Source organism: Bubalus bubalis, chromosome 13, assembly GCF_019923935.1.
Source record: "Bubalus bubalis isolate 160015118507 breed Murrah chromosome 13, NDDB_SH_1, whole genome shotgun sequence".
Classification (NCBI taxonomy): domain Eukaryota; kingdom Metazoa; phylum Chordata; class Mammalia; order Artiodactyla; family Bovidae; genus Bubalus; species Bubalus bubalis.
This window is the reverse complement of record NC_059169.1, coordinates 84,254,976-84,266,551: the sequence shown is the minus strand read 5'-3', so window position 1 is coordinate 84,266,551 and position 11,576 is coordinate 84,254,976. Positions and strand designations below refer to the sequence as shown.

General features: G+C 36.9%; 1 protein-coding gene across 2 annotated transcripts in view; it reads right to left on the bottom strand.

Annotated features, from left to right (window-relative positions):
• The window catches only part of PCDH17 (protocadherin 17), a 121,706-nt gene that overhangs the window by 5,402 nt on the left and 104,728 nt on the right, over positions 1-11,576 (bottom strand). The gene's annotated exons all lie outside the window — the stretch shown is intronic.

Here is an 11,576-nt window from a genome sequence, read left to right as displayed (position 1 = left end):
TTGTTTTGTTTTTGGTGTAAGTAAGTGAAAATGGATTTAGTCAACAGATATAGTTCAGAATGAATGACAAATCTTGATTTCATAAACAGTAATGCTCTGGGAGAATTTCACTTCTCTTTCATGATTACATGTAGATAATCTAAATAAACCATTCTTTTAATTACCAGTGTTTCAAAGATGCTGAACAAGAAAATATGAAAGCAAATTCCTTCACTATGACAACAGTCCATGAATTCAATATTTTAAGCTATAACTTTGAACTATATCTTCCCAGTTTTCCCTTTCATCAGCAAATGATTGTCCTCCTTATGTTTAATGATCCTTTTTAAAACAGGGATTTTTTTTCAGGAGAGGATATTTACAATTTAACTCCATGTGATGGGAATAGAATTCCCTACACATTTGGGAACTCTTGGGATTACCATTTAATTGATGCAAGAGGATCTCTATAATATATAGTGTCCTATGTGCAAGGGAAAAATCAGCAAATTTAATAGCACTGATAAATTTATACAGTTACATTTAAAAGTCATATACAAAATCTGTTTATATTTAAAACACATAAATAATTCCTTATCCAAAAAGAAAAAAATATATAAACCACAACTTAATTTACCTCAAAAGATTTTAGGATAAAATAATTTTCTATGAAACTAAACTTTTAGAAAGGAATCAAAATGGTGTTTTGACAGAACAAAAATTCTATGATATTTCATAGCATGTATCATGCACACATGAAATGTTAAAAAGAAGTATCTAGGTGGCTTTTCCCTATTTTAATTGTCTTTCTTCTTAAAATACATTTACCTAAGCAGTGAAAAGAATTTGTTAAGCTTATTATGTAACGCAGTCAAGAATGCTAAAATGTAGTCTCCAAACTAAACTATCCACTATCTACTCACAAACTCAAATACTTTCTATGATTTGAAAGGTTGTCAGACAGATGGACACAAACAGAAGCAGAAGAAGCTAGGAAATTTTCTGGAAAGCCTCCCTGTGCAGATTTAAAGTAGAGTAAGGTTTAAACAACAGGATATCAAAAATGTTTAATATCAGGTATCTGTTTACGTATTCTGAAAGTAAATCATCAATATTATACCTGTGTCAGTAAGTTTTAGAAAAAAAAAAAACATATGTATCATTTCACTCAACTAATTTTATTCTTCAAAGATCCAGTGAAAAACTTAACCATCCATTTCACTTGGTAATATTTCTATATCTTTTAGAGTTGTGATTTTTGAAAACCATTTACAACCCATATGCTCTCTTTGAAATACACTAACATAGTTTTATTTTTCAATATTGAATGGTCTCAGTTTCAGCAATTTGGATAGCCCAGCTCTGAATGAATTCAATATGAATTTAAGAAGAGAGTGAAAAAGATAGAATAATGCAGATGTATGAAAGTATAAATAGACCTTGAATTTGAAACCATCAACATAAACTCTGCAGTTTTACTACTCAACTTAATATCACAACTGAGGGAGAAAATTTCAAGTACTGATTATGATACAATACATGCTGTTCACCTTGGGATTAGACTCTAATTTTGATAGCAGCCACTACACTAAGGAAACCACAACTCTGTGGTTTCCCCAGTTTAGTGGTTATCATGTTCCCCTAACATGTGCAAGGTCTCTGGTTGGAAACTGGGTGGAATCAGCTTCACTTTTGGGCTTCCTTGGTGGCTCAGCTGGTAAAGAATCTGTGTTCTATGCAGGAGACCTGGGTTCAATCCCTGGATTGGGAAGATTCCCTGGAGAAGGGAACCGCTACCCACTCCAGTGTTCTGGCCTGGAGAATTCCATGGGCTGTATAGTCCATGGGGTCGCAAAGATTCGGACACGACTGAGCAATGGACTTGATAGCAGCAGTTCACAGATGGTGAAGAAAATTAAATGGACACTTTTGTATAAACAGCAGAAACTATGAGCATAAAGCAAACTATAATTGACAAGGGTCAAATAATTTATGAGAAAGTCAAATTATTTCTGAAGTAACATAAATAAATAGATGATTAGGTTGGTACATAAAAGAGACATTGGTAGTAAATAAAGAGTGACCAGCTAGACCAAAAAAAAAGGAAAAAAAAAAAAAAAACTGACCAGCAAGACAAAAAGAAATAGAGAGGGAAGAAGGAATGCTAAGTGAGAGGAGAGAGGGATGGAGGGAGGAATTAGAGGCTTAAGGGAAGAGGAGTCATATTGGGAGTATTTTTGCTATGCACACCTTCTATTATAATTTTTAAAATCCCCTCAATAAACTAAGTGTGTATAATAAAGGATAATAACGTGGAGGATTTTCTCCAGCTCTAGAGCCTTAGAGGTAGATGATCAAACTTCCTTCTGTACCTTGGGGAAATGAATTCCAGAATAGATATGTTGAATTATGAACTATAAAAATGAAAAAAGAAGCAAGTTATATAGACAGCCACTATTTACAGAGTTTAGATATTTGCATCAAAAAAAAAAAAAAAATGTGGGATCCTGGATAGAAAACAAACTTAGAGAACTTTGACCCAAGATTCACTTTTTTTTCCTGAGCCAATCTGGTATTACAAAGAAATAATTTACCCTATTTTTTGTCCTTTCCTTAATATAAAATGATAACTCTTTCACAAAATCACCCTTTGCCAAGAAAGATCGGATAATCGAAAAGGTATACAAATGAGAGTAACTGAGAGGTAAGCATGTTTATATTGCAAAATGAAAACCACTCTGAAGTCCAACAGTTGGAAATATGGGCAGTTCTGTCTATAGAGAAAGTTAACAGTGCCTAATCTTTTAAATGAATAATTATCTGAAGGACCATGTGACACCTGCATACATTTAAATTCTTGTTTACTATTAAGAATCACTTCCTATACTACTATGGACTTCTCTAGTGGCTCAGATGGTAAAGAATCTATCTGCAGTGCAGGAGAACTGGGTTCAATCCCTGGGTTGTGAAGATCTCCTGGAGAAGGGAAAGGCTACCCACTTTAGTATTCTTGCCTGGAGAATTCCATGCACAGAGGAGTCTAGTGGGCTACAGTCCATGGGGTCACAAAGAGTTGGAAATGGCTGAGCAAGTAGCACTTTCTTTACGACTATAGTCACATCTGCTATTATTTAAGATCCCAAGGGGAGGGATCTAAACATAGACATCTTTATTAGGTCAATTTTAATTTATTTGATTTTTTTTTCAAAAGATATAGTCACTCAAATTACTAGAAGTACTTGCAATTCAGCTGCCACCATAAACTACACACACACATGTACAAATCTCTATTTGTATGTGTGTAATAAAATTTAGCTTACTCCAGCAGATAGTCCAAACAAAATTTTAAAACTCAAATTCATTTCCAGTGTATTCCTGAAAATTAAAAATCAGTAACTACCATAAGAAAAATACAGATGAATGAATAAAATGCACAGAACAGTTGTATGTTAGTAATATAAAAGTTACATATTAGTAATATAAAAGTTATATATTAGTAATATAAAAGATATATGTCTATAAGCATATATATATGAACATTTTTATAATTTACAAATATAATTTACATGCATAAATATTTTTATTTAAAATCAACAATAAACAACATTTTAATCTTTCCTTTTCCCTTCAACTAAGTGTGAATCTCTGACTGAATAAACAACTTGACTACTGATTTTAAAATTTTATATAATTCAAATTGATTTAGAAATAAAGATGTTTGAAATTTGCATATTCATATTGGCTGACAAATCTGAAAGCTCTTTCGATCTTTTTTTAAACCTAGACTCAGCTGTTTAACAACTTAATCTTAAAGATATTAGGCAAGCAATCGTTTTCTGCCAAAATATACCTTCAAAGGAACAGTCACTGTGAAAATTACATATGTGTGAGGAAAAAAGATTTAGGTAATACATGAAATTATCTGTTCCCAAAGTATTGGATTTTAGCAATCTTCCACAAAGGTTACCAGAACTTAATGTTCATAACGTGATCTTAACACTGTGATGTCACTACATCATTAAGAGTGCACAGCCATTTCAAGATGGGTAAGAGGTGCCAACAATCGCTATGTATAAGACTAAAATTTGAAGTCAAAACACTATTTAAGCCAGCAAGGATTATTAAAGATTAAGGGGCATATGTTGAATATAGTTATTTTGGGAAAAGTCAGAGGAAAAAAGTCCTTGCGTGTTGTGACTCTGTAGTGTTCACCGCAAAGGAAACATATGGAACCAGTCCATAAAATTTCTTACTTCAGAATAAATCTATCTCTTTATTTTAATCTGTATCACTCAAGAAGTTAATTATAAGATAAGCTTATTTTCCCTGTCTTCAAAGCATTATACCACACCGCCCAAAGAGAGATATTAGCAACTAATTTGTTAACACTTAGGGAAATATTAGAAAACATAAAAGGGTTTCCTCCCCTTAGTTTCAGCTTTGCCTGCTGCCTCTGGAGCCCACATATTTGTACATCTGAAAACATGCATATTATTTCTGGAATAGGAGTCTCACATACGCATCTGATTTAATTTTTATAATGATGAAATAAAGTCTCTGTCACAGAAATCTGAAAAGCAAAATCCATAAATCAGAACATTAAGTAAGGAAGCTCTGAAGGGCTGTGGTTGTGGGGGAAGGCCATTTGAGAGAGTTTTCTGTGCTTCATAACTGTCAACAGAATAGTTTTATTTCTGTTTTGTAAATAGCTTTAAATAGGAAAAGTGCTCCTCTGTTAGTGTCGTGGTTGCTCCTGTTTCTAACAGCATCTTAAAATTAGAATTGTTTCCAAGTAGACAACTCTATAAATGGAAGTTCATTTTTCATTTGTTCTCAGTTTTCTTTTTTATTTCTAGTTTACCTTCTTTCGAGCTTCCCTGGTGATTCAGATGGTAAAGCGTCTGCCTGCAAGTCTGCCTGCAATGCGGGTGACCTAGGTTCGACCCCTGGGTCAGGAAGATCCCCTGGAGAAGGAAATGGCAACCCACTCCACTATTCTTGCCTGGAAAATCCCATGGATGGAGGAGCCTGGTGGGCTACAGTCCAAGGGGTCGCAAAGAACTGGACAGGACTGAGCGACTTCACTTCTCACTTGACCTTCTTTCACCAATGTGGGCTTTCATAACACCTAATTAGCTGTCTGGGAAAGCAGGGAGCTGGCACCCAACTATATTCGTGGCTGGCCCAAGTGTTCTGGAGATGAACTCTGCAGAATCTAAATTGACCCCTCTCACAGATTATCTGCCAGTAAACAATGACAAACCAGAACCTTAGACAGACAGTTCATATATACCAGTTTTCTACTGCAAGTTTTTAATGATGTAACCACATCTTGCTTTGCTGTTTTTTTCTTTCTTCAGCACAAACACACACACACACACATGCACAATTTCACACAAGCATGCACACTTCTCTATGAACACAACAAATTACAATTAATCCAAATACATTCCAACAGAAAAAACACCAACACTAAAATACAAGTACTAAATACTAATACAAAACACCAAAACTAACTAAAATTCTAGTCAGAATACAGTTCAATAACCTCAAATAAAATGTATCTTTCAGTAAATTGACACAATTCATAACATCCTATGAACCGACAGCTTTCTACCATAAACCATTCTCTCCTTTTTTGACAATGTTGATGATTATTCACTTATTTCCCTTTCAGTTCAGTTCAGTTCAGTTCAGTTGCTCAGTCGTGTCCAACTCTTTGCGACCCCATGAATCGCAGCACACCAGGCCTCCCTGTCCATCACCAACTCCCGGAGTTCACTGAGACTCACGTCCATTGAGTCAGTGATGCCATCCAGCCATCTCATCCTCTGTCATCTCCTTCTCCTCCTGCCCCCAATCCCTCCCAGCATCAGAGTCTTTTCAATGAGTCAACTCGTCACATGAGGTGGCCAAAGTACTGGAGTTTCAGCTTTAGCATCATTCCTTCCAAAGAAATCCCAGGGCTGATCTCCTTTAGAATGGACTGGTTGGATCTCCTTGCAGTCCAAGAGACTCTCAAGAGTCTTCTCCAACACCACAGTTCAAAAGCATCAATTCTTCGGCGCTCAGCTTTCTTCACAGTCCAACTCTCACATCCATACATGACCACAGGAAAAACCATAGCCTTGACTAGACGAACATTTGTTGGCAAAGTAATGTCTCTGCTTCTGAATATACTATCTAGGTTGGTCATAACTTTCCTTCCAAGGAGTAAGCGTCTTTTAATTTCATGGCTGCAGTCGCCATCTGCAGTGATTTTGGAGCCCAAAAAAATAAAGTCTGACACTGTTTCCACTGTTTCCCTATCTATTTCCCATGAAGTGATGGGACTGGATGCCATGATCTTTGTTTTCTTAATGTTGAGCTTTAAGCCAACCTTTTCATTCTCCACTTTCACTTTCATCAAGAGGCTTTTTAGTTCCTCTTCACTTTCTGCCATAAGGGTGGTGTCATCTGCATATCTGAGGTTATTGATATTTCTCCCGGCAATCTTTATTTCCCTTTACCATCCTGTAAACTCCTTACACTTGTTACGATGATAGGGTGAGTCATTCCATATAAACAGCACTTTAACAATCTATTTACTCAATTATTTTCATTTATGATTTCTATGTTCCATTTACTAGCACATTAGTTAAAAATAAACCTTCTGATTTCCCTCTAACTATGAAGGGGCTAAAAATTCCAGTTTCAATATTATTTCTCAAGGCACTGTTGGAAAGTTGTTTCAAAATATCTTTCTCTGTGTCAGGGGAAAAAAAGGAGTATCCTAATAATTTTATCACACTTTTTTTTTCTGCTAGTGTTCACATGACTGCCAGGATTAATTTTAGCACAATTTTTAATACGCTTGGTGTATCCCTTATTCAGGGAAGAAAAGGGGAAAAATGTGGCATCAGAGAACAGTCACTTTTCTTTAGCTAAGTGATCTTTCATCTATTGCCTTGTATTTCCCGTGTTTCTCACTTGTGCACAGTGATCTAGGTTGTTCTACTCATCAAATAACTGATATACAAATGCATAGATGTGGGATGTGTTTTTGCTTCTTTTGCTTTTTAATGTAAGATCATGTATCATTACAACATGCTTGTTTGCTCATTTCCTGAGGATGCTTGTTACATTTTGCCAGTGATATATCATTATATAACATTGTGTATAGACACCAGGAATTAAATTGTTTCCTGGATTTAGGAACATAGGTCGTAAAATAAAAATACTATGAGATAAACGTATATATTTTAGGTGGGTGTACTGCCAATTTGGCTTCCAGATTTGACCTCAGTTGTGAAATGCCATTCATCTGCTTTTGATAGGCAGAGAGCACATTTTGAAGAGGAAGTTGGTATAATGCTATCAAATAGTCAAAACCGCTGCAGCTTTGAAGTACCAGTCCTCTGGTGAGCACTTGCATCATACAATGTTTCAGAATGTATTGTCCCAGCTGCATTCAGACACCAGAAACCACTGATCTATATCACATTCAACTGAATGCAATTGCAACTGGGTATCTGGAGTGCCTGGAGCATTCGTATTACTATTCAATGCACCTGGACAGCTTCAGGGATGGTTTCGAGTGTTTGTGACCCTTTGGACATAATAATAGGTCTCCCAGAATGAATTTTCTGGTATAAATGTTGACAATCACAGATAATGCTCTGAGATGAAGAAAAAAGAAATTAAAGGGGAACATATATTAAGGGATAAGAGCAAAAGGATTTTATTTCCTTATAGGAAATCTGATATGGAAGCACCAGAAATTAAAAAGCAAAAAATGAAGGTCTGGACCATGCATTGGGAACCTGTGGCACAAATGTAACTGTGTCTTGTGGCACACTGTTCTGAATTATCTTTCAAAACATAGCTGCTCCCCTCCCCTGATCCCATACTGGAGATGCAGTCATCACCTGGGGCAGAAGCAGAACCCTGGAAGTGAAGTTACAGATAAATGGGGCCATCTTTTTCTTAACAGGTACCCTGAGGAGAACTGACTCTGAAGCTCGATTCTATAGTAACTGGAACAAGGCTTTTTGTTTGTTTGTTTGTTTGTTTTTACTTTTGTTTTTCGAATAAAGGACTCTGACATGACCTCTCAAGGGAAACAATATAACTCAAATGCTCCACCAGATTAAAGACAGCTCAAATTCAGAGAGAGTAGTAGATGTGTGTGATTCAGCAGTCAAAAAAAAAAAAAAGTATATTCAATCATTCATAAGGTAAGAATGAACTAAACACCAGCTTTGTGCATTGGAAGCTTTTAAGCAAAGGCATCTTCGATAGAATTTTGTGGAATAGGTGTTACGTCAAGTAAAGCTGTGTGCTAAATGAACTCATATTTATCCACCTCTAAAATTCACCAGTCTGGAAGGCTGTATCTTTTCACCAAGGAGTTTACACTTTGACTGGAAGCTAGAAACTTGATTTGAAATTAGGATAGGGAAAATAATTCATGAGCAATTATAATTTAAACTATGTTATAGGAAGACATATATGTTATGGGAAGACAAGACTCTTGAGAGTCCCTTGGACTGCAAGGAGATCCAACCAGTCCATCCTAAAGGAGATCAGTTCTGGGTGTTCATTGGAAGGACTGACGCTGAAGCCAACTCCAATACTTTGACCACCTGATGAGAAGAGCTGACTCATTGGAAAAGACCCTGATGCTGGGAGGGAATGGGGGCAGGAGGAGAAAGGGATAACAGAGGATGAGATGGTTGGAAGGCATCACCAACTCAATGGACCTGAGTTTGGGTAAACTCCAGGAATTGGTGATGGACAGGGAGGCCTAGCGTGCTGCAGTTCATGGGGTCTCAGAGTCGGACATGACTGAGCGACTGAACTGACTGAACTGATAGCAAAACAAACGACAGAAATGCAGAGAAAAGCATAGATTGTAATATTGTGAAAGGCTTTGTACAAGAGATAGTACTTGATGTGCAACTCAAAAGATGATCATGGTTTCAACAGATGGTGGAGAACAGGGAGAGGGTGATCTAGGTAAAGAGAGCAAAACATGCAACAGTCACCACAGAGAAATGTGAGCTTCACGGGATAATGAGAGACCAGCTGCATAGGTGGAAGGACATAGATTGTAATACCAAAAATAAAATTACATAGGAAAAATTGGCTAGAATTTAAAAGAAAGTGGCAAAGCTGTGAATAAAGGACCAAATTTAGTGCAGCAGGCCATGGAGCCTAATGTAAGTATCCGAGCAGTTTACTGTATGGATCAGATTTCTAGGAGCTCTATTGGAACACTCCTTGGCAACAGTTATGAATATAAAAAATAGGGATGGCCACAGGGCAAGTAGTATTCAAATCAACACTACTTCTGGAAACAAATATATAGCGTTTTGGCTGCAACCAGGATATGTTTCCAACAGAGCACCAAGGACCTGGCATGACTCTGGCACCATCATTCCAACTCCAGGGCTACCCCAATCTGCTTACATCCCACTTCTAAACTAAAGAAAGCCTTAATGTGTGATGAGTCAACAGATATTTATATTAACAATATAAATCCTGCATTTCATAATTCTGAATTAGAAAATATCTTTTTCTTCCTACATCTACTTTATCTCTCTTCCTGCTTTCTCAAATTTGCTGTTATTATTTAGTTCAGTTCATTCGCTCAGTCATGTCTGACTTGGTGATCCCCTAGACTGCAGCACGCCAGGCCTCCCTATCCATCACCAGCTCCTGGAGTTTACTCAAATTCATGCCCATTGAGTCGGTGATGCCATCCAACCATCTCATCCTCTGTCATCACCTTCTCCTCCCACCTTCAATCTTTCCCAGCATCATAATCTTTTCCAATGAGTTGGTTTTTCTCACCAGGTGGCCAAAGTATTGGAGTTTCAGCTTCAGCATCAGTCCTTCCAATGAATATTCAGGATTGATTTCCTTTAGGATTGACTGGTGATCTCCTTGCAGTCCTAGGGACTCTCAAGAGTCTTCTCCAACACCACAGTTCAAAAGCATCAATTCTTCGGCACTCAGCTTTCTTCACAGTCCAGCTCTCACATCCATATATGACTATTGGAAAAACCATAGCTTTGAATAGATGGACCTTTGTTGGTAAAGTAATGTCTCTGCTTTTTAATATGTTGTCTAGGATGGTCATAGCTTTTCTTCCAAGGAGCAAGTGTCTTTTAATTTCATGGCTGCAGTTACCATTTGCAGTGATTTTGGAGACCAAAAATATTAAATCTGTCACTGTTTCCATAGTTTCCCCATTTATTTGCCATGATGTGGTAGGACTGGTTGCCATCATCTTAGTTTTCTGAATGTTGAGTTTTAAGCCAACTTTTTCACTCTCCTCTTCCACTTTCATCAAGAGGCTGTTTAGTTCCTCTTCACTTTCTGCCATAAGGGTGGTGTCATCTGCATATCTGAGGTTATTGATATTTCTCCCGGCAATCTTGATTCCAGCTTGTGCTTCATCCAGCCTGGCATTTTACATGATGTACTCTGCATATAAGTTAAATAAGCAGGGTGACAATATACAGCCTTGATGTACTCCTTTCCCAATTTGGAACCAGTCTGTTGTTCCATGTTCAGTTCTAACTGCTATTTATTAACCAACCATAAGATGGCATATGATCCCATATCAGGAAGATTAAATATTCTGGAAGGTCAGAAGACGGAAGGGCTAGAAGAAATAAGATCATTATAGGTATCTGCTGCTGCTAAGTCGCTTCAGTCCTGTCCGACTCTGTGCGACCCCATAGACAGCAGCCCACCAGGCTATCCCCTCCCTGGGATTTTCCAGGTAAGAACACTGGAGTGGGTTGCCATTTCCTTCTCCAATGCATAAAAGCGAAAAGTGAAAATGAAGTTGCTCAGTCGTGTCCGACTCTTAGCGACCCCATGGACTGCAGCCCACCAGGCTCCTCTGTCCATGGGATTTTCCAGTCAAGAGTACTGGAGTGGGGTGCCATTGCCTTCTCCGATAGGTATCTAGGAGAGAAGTAATGATACTCTGACAAGGCAAGGAAAATGTTTCAAAGGAAGCAGATATTAAATCTCAGAAACATTTCAAAATTTATTCTGGCTACTTAGAAAAATAAATGAAAATTCCTGAAAATATTTTCCAAAATACATTTCTATTTTGGACAAAGATAATGCCTCAATTTTCCTATTGTATTAGTTTTTAAGCATTACTCCATGCCTCTTATATTTTAATCTATTTGCCTCATTGAGGATCAAGACTCTGAGGTCCTGGTATATTTTTTCATGCTCTATTCTTTGAGAACACATTCAGCAGTCTCACTTCTGAATTTGAACAGAATGCTACCATGGATATAAAGGAAGATTAAATTGAAAAATTATCAAATACTATTGGCTATCTATAATATAGATGACCACTCCTTACAAATTACTCAGCTCATTTATGAGAACGTAATGTCAGTTTTCAGAACGATCCCAGGACCTAACAAAATTATATATAATAGCTCTCTTTTGCTATGAGATACAGAGTACCTAAAGTAACATCAGATCTGTTAAATACTATATATAAAATTCCAAAGTTATCTATTTGTTATTGAGAATTATCTTATTATTATTGGCACCATTTTCAATAATACAAACAAATCCTA